At 48.5% G+C, this 16,864-nt stretch overlaps 1 protein-coding gene across 1 annotated transcript in view; it reads left to right on the top strand.

The window, feature by feature from the left end:
- Positions 1-497: 497 nt before the first annotated feature.
- FNDC3B (fibronectin type III domain containing 3B) overlaps positions 498-16,864 on the top strand; it is a 218,093-nt gene continuing 201,726 nt past the window's right edge. The window contains exon 1 of the mRNA XM_075418319.1: positions 498-676. The gene's annotated coding sequence lies outside the window, so the exon portion shown is untranslated. The remainder of the gene's footprint in view (positions 677-16,864) is intronic.

Below are 16,864 nucleotides of genomic sequence, written 5' to 3'. Positions count from 1 at the left end.
ATTGCTGGGGTGCAGTGCCGGGAGCTGAACCACCACCGCGGCTCCTCCAGAGCTAGCGGAGAAACTTCTCTTCGGCTGCAGCAGCACGCCAGAGCACCCCTGAACCCCTCCAGAACCCTGCCCAGAGCTTCTCCTAGCCCACAGCCGAGGGCAGCGCAGGAATCAGCGGGCGGACGAGACTAGGGGCTCTGGTGGCTCAGCGCCCGCAGCTGGGGCCTGGGGCAGGATGGGCAGCGGGGCGCGGGAACCGCCCCCAGCCCCTCGGCCGCGGGCCTGCCCAGCCAGGCGCGCCACCGCCTGACGACCGGGCCCGCCCCTGCCGCGGCGGCGGGCAGGGCGAGGCTGCGGGGCTGCCATCCGGCAGGCGGTACCGGCGGGGAGCTCGGGGGCCGGGCCGGGTCCCCCCCTGACGGCTCCCCCCGGGCGGGGCCGGCGCGGGGCGGAGCGGGGCGGAGCGGCGGCTCGGCGGGGCGGGGGCAGCACGGCCGGCGCGCCCCGCCGCCGCCTCAGCCGGCTTTTCGGCGGGAGCCTCTACTCCAGGGTGCGCGGTAGCGTGGGCCGGCCGTGGGCCCCATGTGGTGCCGACATCACTGACATGGCGGAGTCCCCGCCGAGCCCTCCTGGCACTCGCTCCAGCTAGCCGGGACTCACCGCCGCCCGCACAGCCCGCCGCCAGGTAAGGACCCGGCGGCGCGGAGAGGGAAGGGGGGGGGGGGGTCCCGGGCGGGGAGCCCCGCGGCTCGGCTGGGCCGGGCTGGGCTGGGCTGAGCACGGCGGGCAGCACCCGGGCAGCCGCGTCCCCCGCCCCGAGTTGCCGCTCCCGGTCCCGGCTCTTTTGTTCGGCGGCGGGGCGGGACGCGCCCGCACTCGGCGGAAAGTTTCTCTCGCTGACCCCCCCCCCCCCCCCCCCCCCCCCTTTCCCTTCCCTTCCCGCCCGGTCCGTGCCGCCGCGCCCCGGGGCCCCGCCGGCTCCCCCCCCCCCCCGCCGGCGGCGGGACGGGCCCTCCAGCACCGCCCGGCCCTCCTGAGGGGCTGCCGGCCCGGCCGCTGTCATCGCCTCCGCCCTGCTCCGGGGGGGATCTGAGGAGAGGTGGGTGCCGGCGCCCGCGGGGCCACGCGTGGGAGGATGCGTGCGTGGCGGCTCCCCCCGCCCTGCCCCCGGCTCCCCCCGCAGCGGCCGCGCGGCTGAGGGACGCGGGGCCGCTCCCGCCCCGGCCCGGCGGGGACAGCGCCGGGGAGAGGCGGCTGCTCCCCGCCCGGCGCTCGGCCCAGGCGGCTGGGGGAAGGAAAACCCTGGAAACTTTGGGCTTTGCTTGCCAGACACCTTTTTAAAAAAAAAAAAAAAAAAAAAAATGGCATGCTACCAGGAGAGGGAATGAAATGAGAAAAAAGTCCTTTAAAAGCTGAACCTCTCCTGGGTTGAGACCGCAGCTGCATCCCGCGGCCGCCCGTCCACCCGTCCCGGTTCTCAGAGCCCTTCTGTGTCGGGAGGGCTTTGGCCAAGGTGGTGCGGCTCGGGGGGAAGCGCGACGGCCGGGTGTGCCGGGGAGGGGGGAGGGGGGGGCCTGCCTTTCTCTCTCCGTATTAGTAATTTCGTTCGCATTTCTTTGTGTGAGTGTCTGGAAGTGCTGGCCTGGCGCCTTAAAGTGGTAGTTGCCCCGTCGGAGATGGGGAGACTGAGATATGGAAAAACTGAATTCTTCTTCGGTGATGGGTTTTTTTTTTTTTGGTTGTTTGGGATTTTTTTTTTTGTTTGTTATTTTTTTACTTGAACTCAGTGCTGGATTTGTGAGAACAGAATTCACCTATCCCAGTGCCCTAACAGCGTTTGCTGTGTCCCCCAACTGCTCACCCTGCAGAACCCAGGGCTCAACCACCAAGTACCTTCCTGAAAGGTGCCAGACCAGTCTAACTCGAGCTGAACAACGTGCTAGGGAATGGGATTTCAAACTCGCATGCGTTTTTAAGCCTAGAACGCTATATCTCAACCTTTTTTAGCAGCTGAGCTCGCTTAAAAAAGGTTGCGGTTGCCAGGGCTGGCAGCACCTCGGTGCCCGTGCTGGGCTCTGCTCCTCGCTGGTGGGGAGCTGCTGTTCTGGCTGTGGGTGACGCGATGTGTGCTTGGCTGGAAATACAGGCGAAGGCATCACTTCCAGAAACCTCAGGAGTCTGCCGTGGGCTGCCTACTCTCGCCCGGTTCCCCGTGGTCTCACCACCTACCAGCCACGTATCTTTGTCAGCAGTGAGAGAGCGCGCTGCCGGTGCTACCAGTAAGAAAATGATTCTTGGCGGTGTTCCTGGGGTCATTCCGGGTCTTGCACAGAAGCGGTCTGTTAGTGCTTTTCTCCAAATCTTCAGCACTTTGTGGTTCCCTCTTGTTAGTTTTAAAGCAGTTGCGCTTTGTGGTTGTGTCGGGACCCTGCTGTGACAGAAGCGTCTGCTGCCCCAGAAGTGTCGCGTATTGTTCTTCCCAGTGCAGGATCTTTTAGCTAGTTTATGCTCATAAGGGAGCTCAGAGATGAGGTTGTGTGGAAGCTGATATATCTTTACAAATTTAAAAAAAAATTTTTTTTTTTTTTGAACCATCGGGACTCATCTGGTTTGGGTTTGAGGTCACTGCTGGGATGGCGATGAGAGGGGTTTTTCATACTGTTAGCCTGTAGTTGGCCGAAGGAGAAGAAACGAAGAAAGTCAGCGTCCAAAATAAGCTGACATGCTGCTATAGCCAAGAAGCTCGGAGCTGTAACTCCACACCGCAAGCATTTTATCTTCGCTCTCGGATAAGTTTGTGACTTCCAATCTGAAGTGTGTTTATTCTGACACTTTTTTTTTTTCTACATATGGTATTTAGTGAACTGAGAGAAGATTCCTCGTACCCCTTTCTTAGCAGAGAATTTATGGGCTTTTTTCTTTTTACTTTATAGATTGCTTGAAGTCCTCTGATGAGAGAGAGAGAGAAGCGGTTAAGGGCAGTTAAACCTCCCCAATTCATAAATCTGTGCAAGAAAATATACACAGATCGTACAGCAAACTTCTGTGTGTGTGCGGTTGTATTCATGAACTTTCTAATTAGTGTAATTGGCTTTTCCCTCAAAAATGTAGGTTGTCGGTCTGAGTGCTAGTGCAGAAGCAAAACTTACAGTGTGAATAAATGTTTGTAGTGTGAGGATCTAAATTCCTACAAAATACATGTAATTACATAAACGTCCCAGAGCCCATATACAGCTGAATAAAACAAATTACTCTCCACAGTGCTTCTCTTCTTGATACAGTTGCCGCTTGTCTGGAAAGGGGGGACATGAGGGGAGGTGGAGTGGCGTGTGGGGAGCAGTGGGGCTGGCAGTTTGGGGTGCCCCGGGAGGGCATCCTGGCCTCTCCGTGCTAGCGGGTGTTGAGTCTGGAAGTCGAGTGTCCCGGCGTGGCGGAATGGTTTTGTGCAAGATGCAGCAAGTTATCAAAGTCCCGTTTGTTTGCAGTAGCCTTTAGTGTACAGCAAATAAAATAAATAGCAGAGGAGGCCGGCAGACCCCTGTGTAAATCTCAGCTGTGCGAAATACCAGTGAGGCGAAGAGTTTCTCAGAGACGTTGCGCAGAGGGCTTGTGCCTGGGTGATCTTCTCTGCGCTGCTGAGTGGCAGCAGCTGAGCGGTGGAGGATCCTTTAGAAACAGGAATATCAAAAGTCGTGTTGTTTACGGCCAAGGTTTAGTGTCCTTGTGTGATCTGTCCCTGGAGATGGAAGGTATGTGGGAAGAGGGAAGTTCTTCAAACAAGGCGGTGGAAATAGGAGACGCTGGATACACAACGGGCACAGGCCATCTACAGGCAGGAATGTTGGTGTGTCAGCGAGCAGATAACCCTCCAAACAACCTCCAGTGGGGATGCGGTGGTGTGCATTTCTACCAGTTTACTCGAAGCACCTCTTTGCAAAATTCAAGTTGGAAGCCTCCTCTCTGTTGGATTGCAGACAGCCAGGAAAGAAACGCAAACTAATTAATCGTGATTTATTGTGGAATTTGTAACAGTGCTGGAGAGATTAGTTGCCTTTCAGAAATGCTGCCGCGGATGTTAAATCTGTGCTCTGCTCTGGATGAAAAAAGACAGTGCTGTTGAGCGAGTACACAAGAAAAGCGTAGTCTGTGCGAAAGTCTGTTCCTGAACAGGAATATTCCCTGGAGGTCCCAGGTAGTGCGGCTTCGAGCAAATCTTCACGGTGCTTTTAACTGGGAAAGGAGGGCTTGCCTCGAGCTTAGAGGTTAAAACGTTCAGCTTCTCCAGGGACATGCTTTCTGTGTTTGATCTGAGGAATCCTTTGTTTACAAGTAAATTGTGTTGTTCGTTAGCAGATAACAAACCAAAAGCCAACTACAACACCAACTGTATAAGAAACATTCCTTATTTGTATTTCTAGTGGTGACAGTTTATAGTGGGGTTATGTACTGAAAGTTACCATTTGGATACTCTGCTTGTTAAACCGCAGCTATGTATAATGCTATTGATGTAATAGGAAACAACAAACAAGTCCTAAGTAAGTATATAGTTCATATTATTTTTTGAAGAGGACAAAGATTGCAGCTAATACTGATAGGTGGCATTTGCTTGTTCTGGCATCTGCTTCTAGTTCCTCTAGAAGCTACTGGGTACAGTGACAAGACAGATTCAGGAGCAGAGTTTCTGCTGTCGCGTTTTGGTGTTGGTTTTTTTTTAAATTAGATTTAGGATAACTGAAATCAAACCCTTGAACGCTCTGGAGGTGAAGGCGATAACTTGTCTGATTTCTCTGTGCTGACTTAGTGTATAGCTATTATGTGGCAGCAACGCGCATACCTTAAAGCATGCTTTATGTGTAAGTCTCTTGTAATTGCCTTGCATGTAATTATGAACATTTCTATTATTAGGTTGTTGCAAAGGACTCTAATAATAGAATGTGTGTATGTGTGTATCTGTGTTTAAACATATACTTCATGCTTTCAGGAATGTTTCATATGGAATGTTTTGAAAAGAGAAAAAAGAAATGGCTCTCAAGAGGCTGTTAATAAAAACTTCAATAAGCACCAATTTTAGATGACCCTTGCCACCCTCAGAGATCGTTGGGATGTTGTGGACAGATTTCCCCATTCTTTTAATCTAAACTAGCAGGATATCAAATGTGTTCTGCTTGGTTGGTAGCAAGTTCTCTGGGCCGCTCTGCAGCTGTGCCAATTTTACATGGTTACTCCCTGTTCCCCACTCGCCCACTAATAAAATGCTAACATTTATGATCTAAATCCCCGTGTTATCTTTTGCCCCAAGAATTTCTGCATGATTCTTTAGTCAAGCCCAGGACTGTAGTGAAGTAAAATGGTGTGATTATTTTGGACCTCGCCAGCAGCAACAGCATGGGAGTGGAGAGTTGTCCTGATGTGTTTCAGGATCACCTTACTGTTTTTCTTTAGTGTAAGATTAGTTAGCAGCTAGAATTTATTCCACTTGAGAAGTTGCCTTTATTGTGGAAGTGTATGCCTGTTCAATGGCAATTCATATATCATCAGTGACCTTATGCTCGCTGACACTTGAGCTGGTGTAGGTATGTTATTAAGTATTATGCATTGCTCTTTGCTTGTTATTTATTTATTGATGTGGAATAATGCAGCAGAGGAAAAAAAAGATGATCGCATTTGTGGATAATGAAAGCAATGAATAGGTTTCCTTCTAGTGAGCCTGTTTTTCTTGCAGACTCACGTAGTGTCAACTCGCAGAAGAGAAAGAATTGCTTTCAGTGTCTTGTTGCTAGCGAACGTATGGCAAACAGAAGCATCACTGTATTAGAATAAATTAACAGAGCAGAAGCGAGGCAGTCGGCACTGCGGAAGTTGTGGATTGTTTGGGGTGTGTAACGCCTGAAGAGTGGCTTTTGTCCATAAGTACTGATGGAGGTGCTGAGGTTGAAAAGCAAAAGCATGGCTTGGGCTGGACTGACTTCATGAAGTGTGTTCCTGTACTGCGTGACTTAATGTTTTGCCTTTCTTTTCATGTTTTGGTATTGGGAATAATGGCTTAGGTTGAAGTGGAGAGTGGAAAAAATCCTGCTTTTGTGACAAGATAAGGCAAATTGGGCTATACCATGCCCCTGATTCTTCTGCGTCTATTTCAACTGGTTGCAAGTTGAGACCCAGCTGAATATATGCGCGTGTGCTGCCTTCTGTTCTTGTAGCAGAAGGGTGGTTACATGGTTGGTGTTTTGCTTTGAGTTGTGTGTTTGGTTGGCTTGAAGAGTTAAAACGTTGGTCTTCTTTTCCCCAGTTCTTAATCCACTTAACGTATATTAATATCCTGTTGTTTTGTAAGACACTCTAAAGCTCTGAGGAAAGATTTTATAATCTAATTCCAGTACATACCCCTTTTTTCAATTCTTAATCCAATTAATAAAAAGGTATCAAGTAAGCTGTCATTTTTTCCCCAAGACCTGTGGTGCTGTTCCTCTAGTACGCAATGCTGCCTTTAACTGTGGCTACCTTGGAAGCTATGGCTGTGGCTTCCAGGGTGAGGAGTGTGCTTCTGTTCAGTGGCACTGACTGAGGGATGACAACACATTTTCTGAGGGCTGGTTTCCGCTGAGTCATCCCCTGCGCTGGGTAGAGGGCCGTTCTCAGCTGCTGTCACATCTTCTGCTTTGGCAGGTTAATGACAAAGTTTTTTTTCAAAGCTTGCCTTGGGGAAGGGAGAGCTACAAGTCTTTGTTTTCTAATGCTGGAAAGCGTTAGAAGATGTGGCATCTGAAAGAAAAGCAGATGAAAGGAAACAACTATTTCTTGCTCTGGGTTTTTATGGAGTCGCCTTCTGCTTCGAGGAGATTTCTCATTCCTAGGAGTTCTGCTTGTCTCAGTGTCCCACTTGCCCATCCTTTCTTTAGTAGACTTACTCATTAGCTGCCTGATACGAAGACAGGGTTTTCCTTTTAATGCTGCCTCTGTGTGATTTATATTTTTCTGCGGCTTGCACAGTTGTTAAAGGTGATCCTCAGTCATGCAGCGAGGTTGCTTCTGCTCCCGTGCTCCAGACCAGAGGCTCGGGGTGCAGCAGTTGGTGTTGCAGAAGAAGTGTCCCTCCTGAGTGGCCAATGCCATCTGACAATCTGGGGAATGGAGCAGCTAAATACACAATACTTCATTTGGCACAGTGTTTGCTGGCTTTTCTTGAATGCTTCAGATGTGGGCGAGGGAGGGGCTGCGGGTCTGTGTATGTGGCACGTCGCATTCCCTCCTGTCCTCTTCCCGTTTGCTTCACGCGATGGGTGTGACGTGTGGTCTTTGCATGACTAAAAATGCAGGCATGTGGATGGGAGGCGGTTGTGTGGGCAGAACGTGTCCGTCCACACGTGTGGGGGGGGTGTGCCCAGCACTGCAGCCGAGGTGGCCGTGTCCTGTCTCTGGGGTGAGTACAGAGGACACAGGAAGGCTGCGGTATGCGGTCCCGGAGCGCTGCAGAAAGAGTCACAGAATCACAGAATGTTTGGGGTTGGAAGGGACCTCTGTGGGTCATCTAGTCCAACCCCCCCGCCGAAGCAGGGTCACCCAAAGCAGGCTGCACAGGACCTTGTCCAGGCAGGTCTTGAATATCTCCAGAGAAGGAGACTCCACAATCTCCCTGGGCAGCCTGTGCCAGGGCTCCGTCACCCTCAGAGGGAAGAAGTTCTTCCTCGTGTTCAGACGGAACTTCCTCTGCTTCAGTTTGTGCCCGTTGCCCCTTGTCCTGTCGCTGGGCACCACTGAAAAGAGTCTGGCCCCAAGCGGGGGCGGTCTGATCTGGCAGGACCACAGGGTGCTGCTTTGAGGTTGAGTCATTGGTGATGGTGCCTGCCAGCCGGCCACGCTGGGAGAGAAAACCCATGGGCGTCTTCAAAAGCTGGTTTTGAGGGGTGGGCCAGAAGTGTTCTGGCCTGTTTAGTAAAGGTGGTCATGGGTGGAGAGTGATAGGGAAGGAAGCGAGAAGTTGGAAATATAGAGAGGTGGCCTTGTGTTCTGGCTGTCGTGTACGGGAGGGAGCGTGAAGGCACAGAGGTGGCAGTGGTGGAAGGAGTTAAGCTGCGCGCGGCTTGCAGCGCTGTGAATGCTCTGTGGAGAGCCTGGACTCGGAGACTCACCCAGAAGCAGGCTGAGCTGCAGGGAGGTTGGTGGTGTTTATGGGCAAGAGAAAGGGCTAAGCAGGAAAAAGAAGTGTTTAAATTCAAAATAAACCATAACTTTCAGTCTGAAGTTGTCAGTCCATTAAGAGAATGGCGCTTTCACTGTGTGTTGATACTGAGCATGCACATATGTTGTCTCCTCTTAAATGAGTGACCTTACGTGGCTTGGAGGGGGAGAGAAAATGGCATCAGTGTCACAAATAATCCCCTGTATATACTCTGGAGTCTAACACCATTCAAGATTGTAGATCAGTGCAGGACGACTTGATGGCTGGAAGAGTGATCCGCTGCTCGCTTTGCACGCCGTGACCTTGCAGGTGTTTGGCTCTGCTCTGAGAAGTTCAAGCCTGTTTTGTACCGGCCTGAAATGTGTGTTAGATGTTTTGAGGATAAAGGATTATTTTTATAGCAATTCAGTGAGTATGTTGATGTGTTCCATAAGTCTAGCCGGTGAGACGCAGTTGTTTTCTTGCTGTTCCCTAATCAGAAGTTAGTGATTTAGGTTACTGTAGGTGCTCACCTGGTCTCGGGTAATACTGATGAAGGTAACTCTCAGAATAAGCAAAAGTGAAACACAATTTTCTGATGCTTCTGTGTTTCACTTACACACAAGGAAATAGGTAGCTCATACCTGTGGTAACTTTCTGTTTGTATGTTGTCTGCTGGGTTTGTTTGTTATAAAACTAAGTTATATTTTAGTTCAACAGGACCTCAAAACAACAACAGAAACCCAACAAACAAACAAAAACCTTAAAGGTCCAAACCAAAATGACTTCATATTTCACATTCTGGTTAACTTCAGTGGTGGTGTTCACCAGAGACACAGGTAGTGTCTTGTTGCATGACTCTTGCAGAGTACTGTGCAACCCTGAGCTGTTCCTGCCGTGCCGGGAGGGTAAAGTGCCATACCAAGGTGGCAGCTTATGGCTCACCGAGTTTTTTGCCACTAGGTCATGTGTTCCAGTTTATCTTCATGAAGGTCTAGAACCACACTCTTACAGGACTTGGTATGGAACGTGTGGGTTATCTGACTGTAACAGGTACACAAGAAATCTTATGGCTAAAGAGGAAAAAAGTCGAGTTCTGAGATTTGCAACAAAGCAAATGTTCTGCAGATCTTGATGTAAGACTTGGTGAAAACGATCTGAGTTGTTAACATTGCTCATGCTTACACGCAGTCAGCCTTAATCCTCGTTTCTTTTATGTCAGCTGGTGGCAAAATTAACTTGATTCTGCTCCGCACATATTTATTTTTGCAGCTCCATATGCTGCTTGTACAGATCTTTATTATTCCTTCTTAAGTTCACGGGTGCTTTTAATGACCGCACAAAAGATAAACATCCTCTGGGCCTTCGTTAGACGTACAGTGCAAATGTCTCGTTGCCGATTTGAAGCCCGTTCGTCAGGTCAGCGTGCATTGCCTGCGGCAGTCAGGGCGCTGCACGCCCACGACTCCTGGCATGTCTGAAGCGGAGGGGAATGGTCTTGTTGCTGAATTGAAGTGTCTTCTCCTTACAAGCTCTGGTGTGCACGGTGTCTTCTCTTTACCCTTTCGCCTCTTGCTCAGCAGAGCTGGACAAGCTTGTCCAGATGTTCCAGCTGCCTTGTTCAGCGGGCAGGAAATGGCAATGGGGTGGAAATTAGGCAATCCTGCCGAGCGTGACCAAAAGGGTCTCTGATCTCCTCCACAGCAGCCGCTTCTGGATAAAACTGAGAGTCAGCTCATTCAGATACTTCTGCAACCGCAATCTATGTAACGTACGAGACGGCTACACTTTAATTTTTGTGCATCTGAATGGGTTGCTTCAGTGGATGTGTGAGAGCTGCTATGTTACAGTAAAGGCAATATTTGTGGATATAAAACACTGAAGTTAGACATCAACGGTTTCACTTCCTTTTGGCATTTCTTGATCATGCAATCAAACAGGATGATACTATGCTCTGAAAAGTTGCTGCAAAAAGTTTTTCAATTTCTCAGACCTTCTAGACTATTATTAGAGTGTTTTCCCTGCTAGTGGATCTGGGGCCTTCCTTGTCTGCCTTAAATCCTTATTTCTCTATTTCCTTCTTCCTTCCTTAGATTCTTCTAGACTGGAACATTTTCATTTCAATGCGTCCTGAATTGTGGGGTTAGTGTAAGGGAATAAAGGTGACTGGATATATGGTTGTAGCATCTTCTGAAACATTCGAGTTGGGAAGTAGAAAATATGGGTATGTGAACACTATGAAAATAATAATGAAGAGAACAGTTTGCAAGTAGATGGAGCATATTATTTGTGGCCCTGCTGTCATTTAATATTCTGTAGTGTTCTCTAAATGAAATATAAGCAAATACAATAATATGCTGTCTTATGTGCTTGAGTTTACTTGAATGGTGATAATACCACCTCTGAGCAAATTTGGTACATCCTCGTTACAGGCGGTGACGTGGTTTGGCTGCAGCTGAAAAACTGGGCAGGGATGAGGTGCTGCTTTCTAAGGCTGTGGGTTAGCGACGTGGCAGTGGGAGATCTGCCCTTTCCCTTCGGGAGGGAAGTGCAAAGCTTTGGCCCGGTGCCTGGACTAGCCTCAGACGGCGAGAAGAGGGTTTGTACTCCGAGTTCGAGAGTATATGGGGGTGGCAGATGGGATCTGTCAACTTTCCTCCTCTTCTGTCCACAGGAGAGTTATTTTCTATTAATTATAATTATGGATATGATTTTTTTGAAGTGTTTTATTTAGGTGTCAGTGTCGTGGCTGCGTGGCGCGAGGGAGGTTCAGCTGTCTGCTGGCGGCTGCCCAGAGAGCCGTGCTGGTGCAGGGCTGGCCCGGGGCTGGTGGCCGCACGGGCTGGGCTGCGGCGAGGTGCTGCCAGCACTGCTCCTCTGCCCCGTCTGACCGCGGGGCCATCCCCAGCAGCTGAATGCAAAGTTCAGGTGATTCACATGAAGAAAATCTTACCAGATGACTTACCATAAAAGTTTTGAAGAGTGCTTGACTGGTTCTTCAATGAGTATTTAGTATTAGCTATAAACTGTGTGAAGTATCTGTGTTTTAGCATTTTTGCACATCCTTTTTGCAGAAAATATTTCACAACATTCAACAACTTGCGCGTTTTTGAAAAACGCAAAGGGATTTGGCAGATGGGAGAGGGAAGCAACTGAATCTGACTCTTCTCGTCGTGCAAAATACACGGTTGGGAGGAAGAAACAGAAAAATGCCGTTTTTATCTATTCTAGTATATTAGACAGAGATTTAAGGTGGCTGCTATACGTTTTTCTGCCAACATCATCTCTTCCTGACCTTTGTGGTCAATATTAGCATTGAGCTTTTTTTAAAGCAGGTACAGAGGCTTTGCTGTGTGACTGTTTGCACTGCTTGCCCACAGTGTGAGCGTGGTCTGGTAGTGGTGATGCAGCCAGGAAGAAAGGCATGCACCAAAGGGTGGCCTTTTCTTTTGCTTTTAATGGAGATGCGAAGGGAGGTTAATACTGTTTTGCAGGTCCTTCTGGGATTTCTTTTGGAACACGTATACGTTCTGATCGCCTGTGTTCACGAAAGATGGATAAATTTGAAGCGGTAGAGTTGTGGGAGGGGGTTACAAGCATGTATGGAAGTGTAGAAAGCCTTTCTGGTAAGATGAGATGGAGAAATATTTAACAGCAATAAAGTTCCAGTGAACTTTACTAAATCCATCAGAGATGTAAATACTGCGAAGACATGCGGGGCTGTTGAAGCCAAAGCCGGTGTCAGCAGATGAACGCATGGATGCAAGCTGTCAATCAACAAAACTTTTTCAGAATTTGATCAAACAGCTTAGTCCAGAACCAGTCCAGCTATCCAAACAGGAGACATCTTAAGGCAAGCAGAAAGACCTAACTAATTTTAACATGTAGAGCTTTATGCAAGGCTACAAAAGACTATGTGACTGTAGTATTTTCATATATGAAAGAGGAGTGTACAAGTGGCAGACCGATTTCAAGGAAGCGGGAGAACAGAAAAGGACCTTCTGTCTTGGAATATGGTTTGGTGAAAATACTTGAGGCTGTTTGCTGCAACAGCAACGTTTATAAACCTGATCCTTATTTTTTAATGAATTGACATGATAAAAATACTTTATTTTCAAACCTGCTTTCACTTGAACTTACGCATGTGCAGAATTGTACAGTATTGGTGGTGAAACGCTGATACGGCTGCGATCGTGGTGGAGTTTCACTCCTATTACCTGTTGCTGATACTCGCTTTTATTGATAGCAGGTGCTGATGTAACATAGCTTCAGGATGGGAGATGGGCAGCTTTCAGAGAGTTTTGAATATCAGGTCAAACGATCAAGGTGCTTTCCAAAACTGCTTTGTGAAAGCGGTGGGTCGCTTGCCGGAGTAAAACCCAGAGGTTCGTATCCAAAACTTTACTAATGATAATCTGTAGGAAGGAGCGTGTTAACTTCAGGATAATCACAAGCTTCAAAGCCAAATCAGAACACGAGATAAACTTTCTTTATGCGTTGGCTTAGGGGGGAAAAAAAAAAAGTAATGAGATCAGTGTTTCACAAATGTGAGTTATAATATTTAAAAATTGAAATGTCTGAACTTATATTTGCTGATAGAAGATTTAAGTTATCCTGAAATACAATGTAAAAGCTTTAAAAACAAAAGTGAAATAAATCAGTGAAACAGACGTGCAATGCCAAAATAGAAATATTTTCAGTGATACGGAAAAAAAAATCTAAATTGGGTCACCTGCAACTTCGGAAGTGTCTGTACAAACAACACATTACTTGTTGTGCTTGCACCAGTACTCTGGAAAAGGAAAAATCAGCATGTAGCGGAGGTATTATCTAGCTAATTGCTTTAATGCTGGGCTGTGGTGTTGCCTTTCTCAGCAGAAAGGCCTTTGTCAGGCAGTAGTTAATGTTTCTTGGAGAGAGGAGGATGCAGTGAGTCCTTGGGCAGGCTTTCATCCCAGTGTTTTCCTCTCCGAGGAGGAGTCACAGGAACTTGTTGACAAAGCTGTTCTCTGTGATTGAACCGAGGTTTTGTTTTGGGCGGTTTGTTTTCTTTGTTCCAAATAGTCAGGTTTTACTTAACTATGTTATAAACACTGCCTCATTTGAGCTTGTGTGATGTGCTTTCATTTCTGAGCTACTTAGGGGGGAAAATTGTTTTAATTGTCTTTATGTTAATGGAAAAGAACCGGGAGCTTGCTTCCATCCATCAGGTCTGGAGACTTGAAACAAAAGCCAAGCAAACTTCCAGATGGTGGCAGATCCTGGATCCCGGCCACTGCCCGACACAATTCAGCACGCCCGCCTCTCTCATTTAACTGCTTACGAAACAGCTGCCTGCCTGCCTTGCCAGCCTGGATTTTGCCTTCGTTAGCGGTCCGTGGAAGGAGGAAGGTGAAGCTATGTGGTGGGGCAGGAACAGTTCCCGTGGCTCCTCGGGCTTCGGCCAAGGCGCCTTGCCAGCGACGTCAGGACTGGCTTGCGAGTTCTCCAGGGTTATAAAACGCCCAGCTGTTGACTTTTAAAGCTGTGTGACTGGGCAGCTGAGAGCCTGGATGGGCTGGAGGACGAGCTGCATTGACAGAGGAACAGCGGTTTCTCCAGCACACACACGTACTCGCCTCGCCCCGCTTTCGGGGCCTTGGATGTGCATTATCTGCAATCCTGTCACTAATTAAAAATCACAATAAGCCAGTGCATTAAAAAGTGTGTTGTTTATTTTTTTTTTAATTTTAAAAAAGGAAAAATTCTCTGGCTGGGGAGTTAATGAATGGGAATGGCATGTTGCGTTGTGGCCACTTGCTCAATTGTGGTTAAGTTGGTGCAAAGTATGTCAGAGTCGAGTTTATTGTTCTGATGGGATTTCAGCCCAGGATGGCAAGGGAAGAGTTAATTTGGGTAATGGGAACTAACCCAGCATCAGGGTGTGAAAGTGCTGGTGGGAGGGGGGGAGCTGGCTGGAAGAACCTGGCTGGGAAGGGGCAGATGGGGCAGAGGGAGCATCCTGGGGCTGGGCAGGTTGGTGGGACCTCGGGCGCAGGCAGCAGCGGTGGTCTTTGGGGGGTCGGTTAGTGGTGGCTGTATGTGGGTGGCTGGGTAGTGTGGTTTAGTTTCAGTCCCACCCATGATCTGCTAAGCGTTTCCTAATTTAGGAAGGTCTGTATGAACAATTTGCAGTGTAAAGTTGTTGTTGTTAATGTGGACTGCCAAACAGATGCTGTGACCTGATACTTTTATTTAGTGTTACTGGCCAGGAGAGGCTGTCAATTTTAGTAGGAAATCGTTAAATAATCATTGGTGAATAACCAAGATGATGGTTCCTTTGCTCTTGGGAGATACCAGAGCACCTAGCAGAGGTGATGCATTTCATTATTCCCACTTTACAGCTGAGACGACGCGGAGGTAGAGTAACTGGAGATACTTGTTTGCTGCGGCTGGCTCCGGCTGAGGCTGGGCTAGAAATCCAGTTAGTGGTCTGCATGTGTCAGGAGGTTTCCCTCCCCACCACGAGCCTCCGGCAGCGCCTGCGTGGGGTTCGAGTACCTCCGAACGCCTCCCCCAGCGAGGAATGCTGACAGCTTCATGTGGCAAGAGGGCAATAACTGTTTGCCTTCTGTTTAGTCTACTCTGTTGTATCTGTAGGAAAGCTCTGTAAAAGGCTGACTTGTTACGGGTAAGGGGGGACGAAAATGGTTTTCTTACAAATGCCAACTATGTTTTTGCAAGCTAATAAAATTGTCAGTGAGCAGGACAACGTATGCTGAATTTAGTAAGGTTATAGTTCTTTTTTTAGAAAGGATGAAGTTATCCTGGCTTGCTCGTAACTTTTATTTCTGGTGAGCACATGAAGTCGTATTTCCATAAGAGGAGGAAATACTGTTCACTTCCCCTGGGTGATCCCATCTACTCTGGTAGCTAATCTTCGGATTTTTGTTTATCGTGTTGTGCCCAGCTCTGCTTTGCCTGGCTCCTGTTCTGCTCACTGGTTCTTACTGTTCTTTAACATGGGATACTTGCTGGCCCTGGGACCGTGTCCATAACTCTCGCGCAGCGCTGTGCTGGGAAGCCCCACCGGCGTGCCACGCGTCGAGCCGTTGGGTGCTCCTGCACCGTGGCGTGGCTGGTTCACAAACAGCGTTGTCAGGCTGCAGATTAAATTGTGGTCTGTTAGCTGGCCAGATCTGAGCACATTGATGGTATTTCATTTTGGTTGTGCAGTGCGAACTCTTCTATCAATGTTGCATGGTACCAAGTCCAACGCTGGCCAAAGAACAGATACGTGCGAACGCAGCTAGCTTTCCAACCAAAGGTGTAATCTCGTCGGAGAGTGCGCTCGGATGTGTTTGACAGGACCTGTTTTTATATAGAGCGACAGTGCTGATTGCGTTCGTATCTTTGACTTACTTATCGCTGGAATCCTCCGTCGCCTTTTGGTTGTTTTATCTGCGAGCTGTGGGGGCTAATGGGGTGCGATAGCACTGCTCATCCCGCTGCCCCCTCGGCTGCTGGCCGCCGCCGGGGCCGTGCGGGCTCCCCTCCATCCCTCCCCAGCACCGTGCCCCGGCCTTGGTGGGTCAGGCGTTTCCTCAAAGGCTCAAGTCAACACTTAATTGCAAGATTTCAAGGCCGACTTGGCCACTGAGGTATTTCATCAGTCTGTTTGATACTAGTGCATTTTTTTGCCTCTTTCCAAATACTGCGTGGAAAAATTTATTAAATGCTGTTTTCCTGCGTCATTAGCCCTAATTTCACTTCTGTTTTGCAGTGGGGTTACACCACTCTGAGGTCTCAGTCCTTCCTAGTTTATTTTAAAAAGCAGCTTATTTTCTGTTGTCCTGCGAGTCATGATTATTTTCTGTTGTCTGACTTGTCTTGACTTCAGTCTTGGTTTCACTTACCAATTTTCTGTAGTTCTAGTTCATTTTCATCACTGTCAGTTCTTTTTTCCACCTTTTATGCTTTTTATGTTGCATTATGTTTGTATTGTCTTCACTTAACCACTGAATTGGGGTAGGTTTTTAACTGGTTTCCCTCTTTCTCAAATGAGGGGATCATACTTTCGTAGTCATCTTTCTTAGAAAAAAAAAAGAGGGGGGAGGAATTACAGTTGTCGTGTTATAGTTGTGACTTGGATTTTCAAGTCACTTTTTCCTCTCGGTTCTCATCAGTTTGGGGAAATCAGCCTGGGTTGTTTGAACTGAAACTGCACGTACTAATTCCAGTTAATCTCCCTCTGAAAATGTTTGATTGCTCTGGCGATTCGAAAGCTCTCACAGGACGATCCAGGCTGGTTCTGCGAAGGAGAAACTTCCAGCGGTTGGGTGCTGAGTGTGCAGAAGGACAGGAAAACACTGAGGGTTTTTTCACACGTCTCGTATAGGTTGTGTGTGTCCGGTGTAGGGAAGTTTTGTTTGCTCTTGAGCTGTGTTTGAATTGCCTTTGTGGGGTAAATCAAATAATGCTCTAAGTACCTTGTAGGCAGCAGGGGAAGGAAACGGTTTCACAAGTGTTTGCTGTACAGAGCTTGGCAGATCACCTCAGTTAGGTAGTTAAACATCATGATATTAAAAAAGGAGGTGCTGCGATCCAACACCACGTGTACGTTGATAGATCAGATGCTACAGAGGTGCCTCAGAGAGCAAGTTCGTGGCCTGGTTGCACAGCTCCCAGTTAGTGCTGCTACCGAAAGGTCAGTCCTGCCTCCAGCTCCCTTTACGC

Source organism: Opisthocomus hoazin, chromosome 4 (assembly GCF_030867145.1).
Source record: "Opisthocomus hoazin isolate bOpiHoa1 chromosome 4, bOpiHoa1.hap1, whole genome shotgun sequence".
Taxonomy (NCBI): Eukaryota; Metazoa; Chordata; class Aves; order Opisthocomiformes; family Opisthocomidae; genus Opisthocomus; species Opisthocomus hoazin.
The sequence above is the reverse complement of the archived record's forward strand: the minus strand, read 5'-3'. Positions and strand labels throughout refer to the sequence as shown.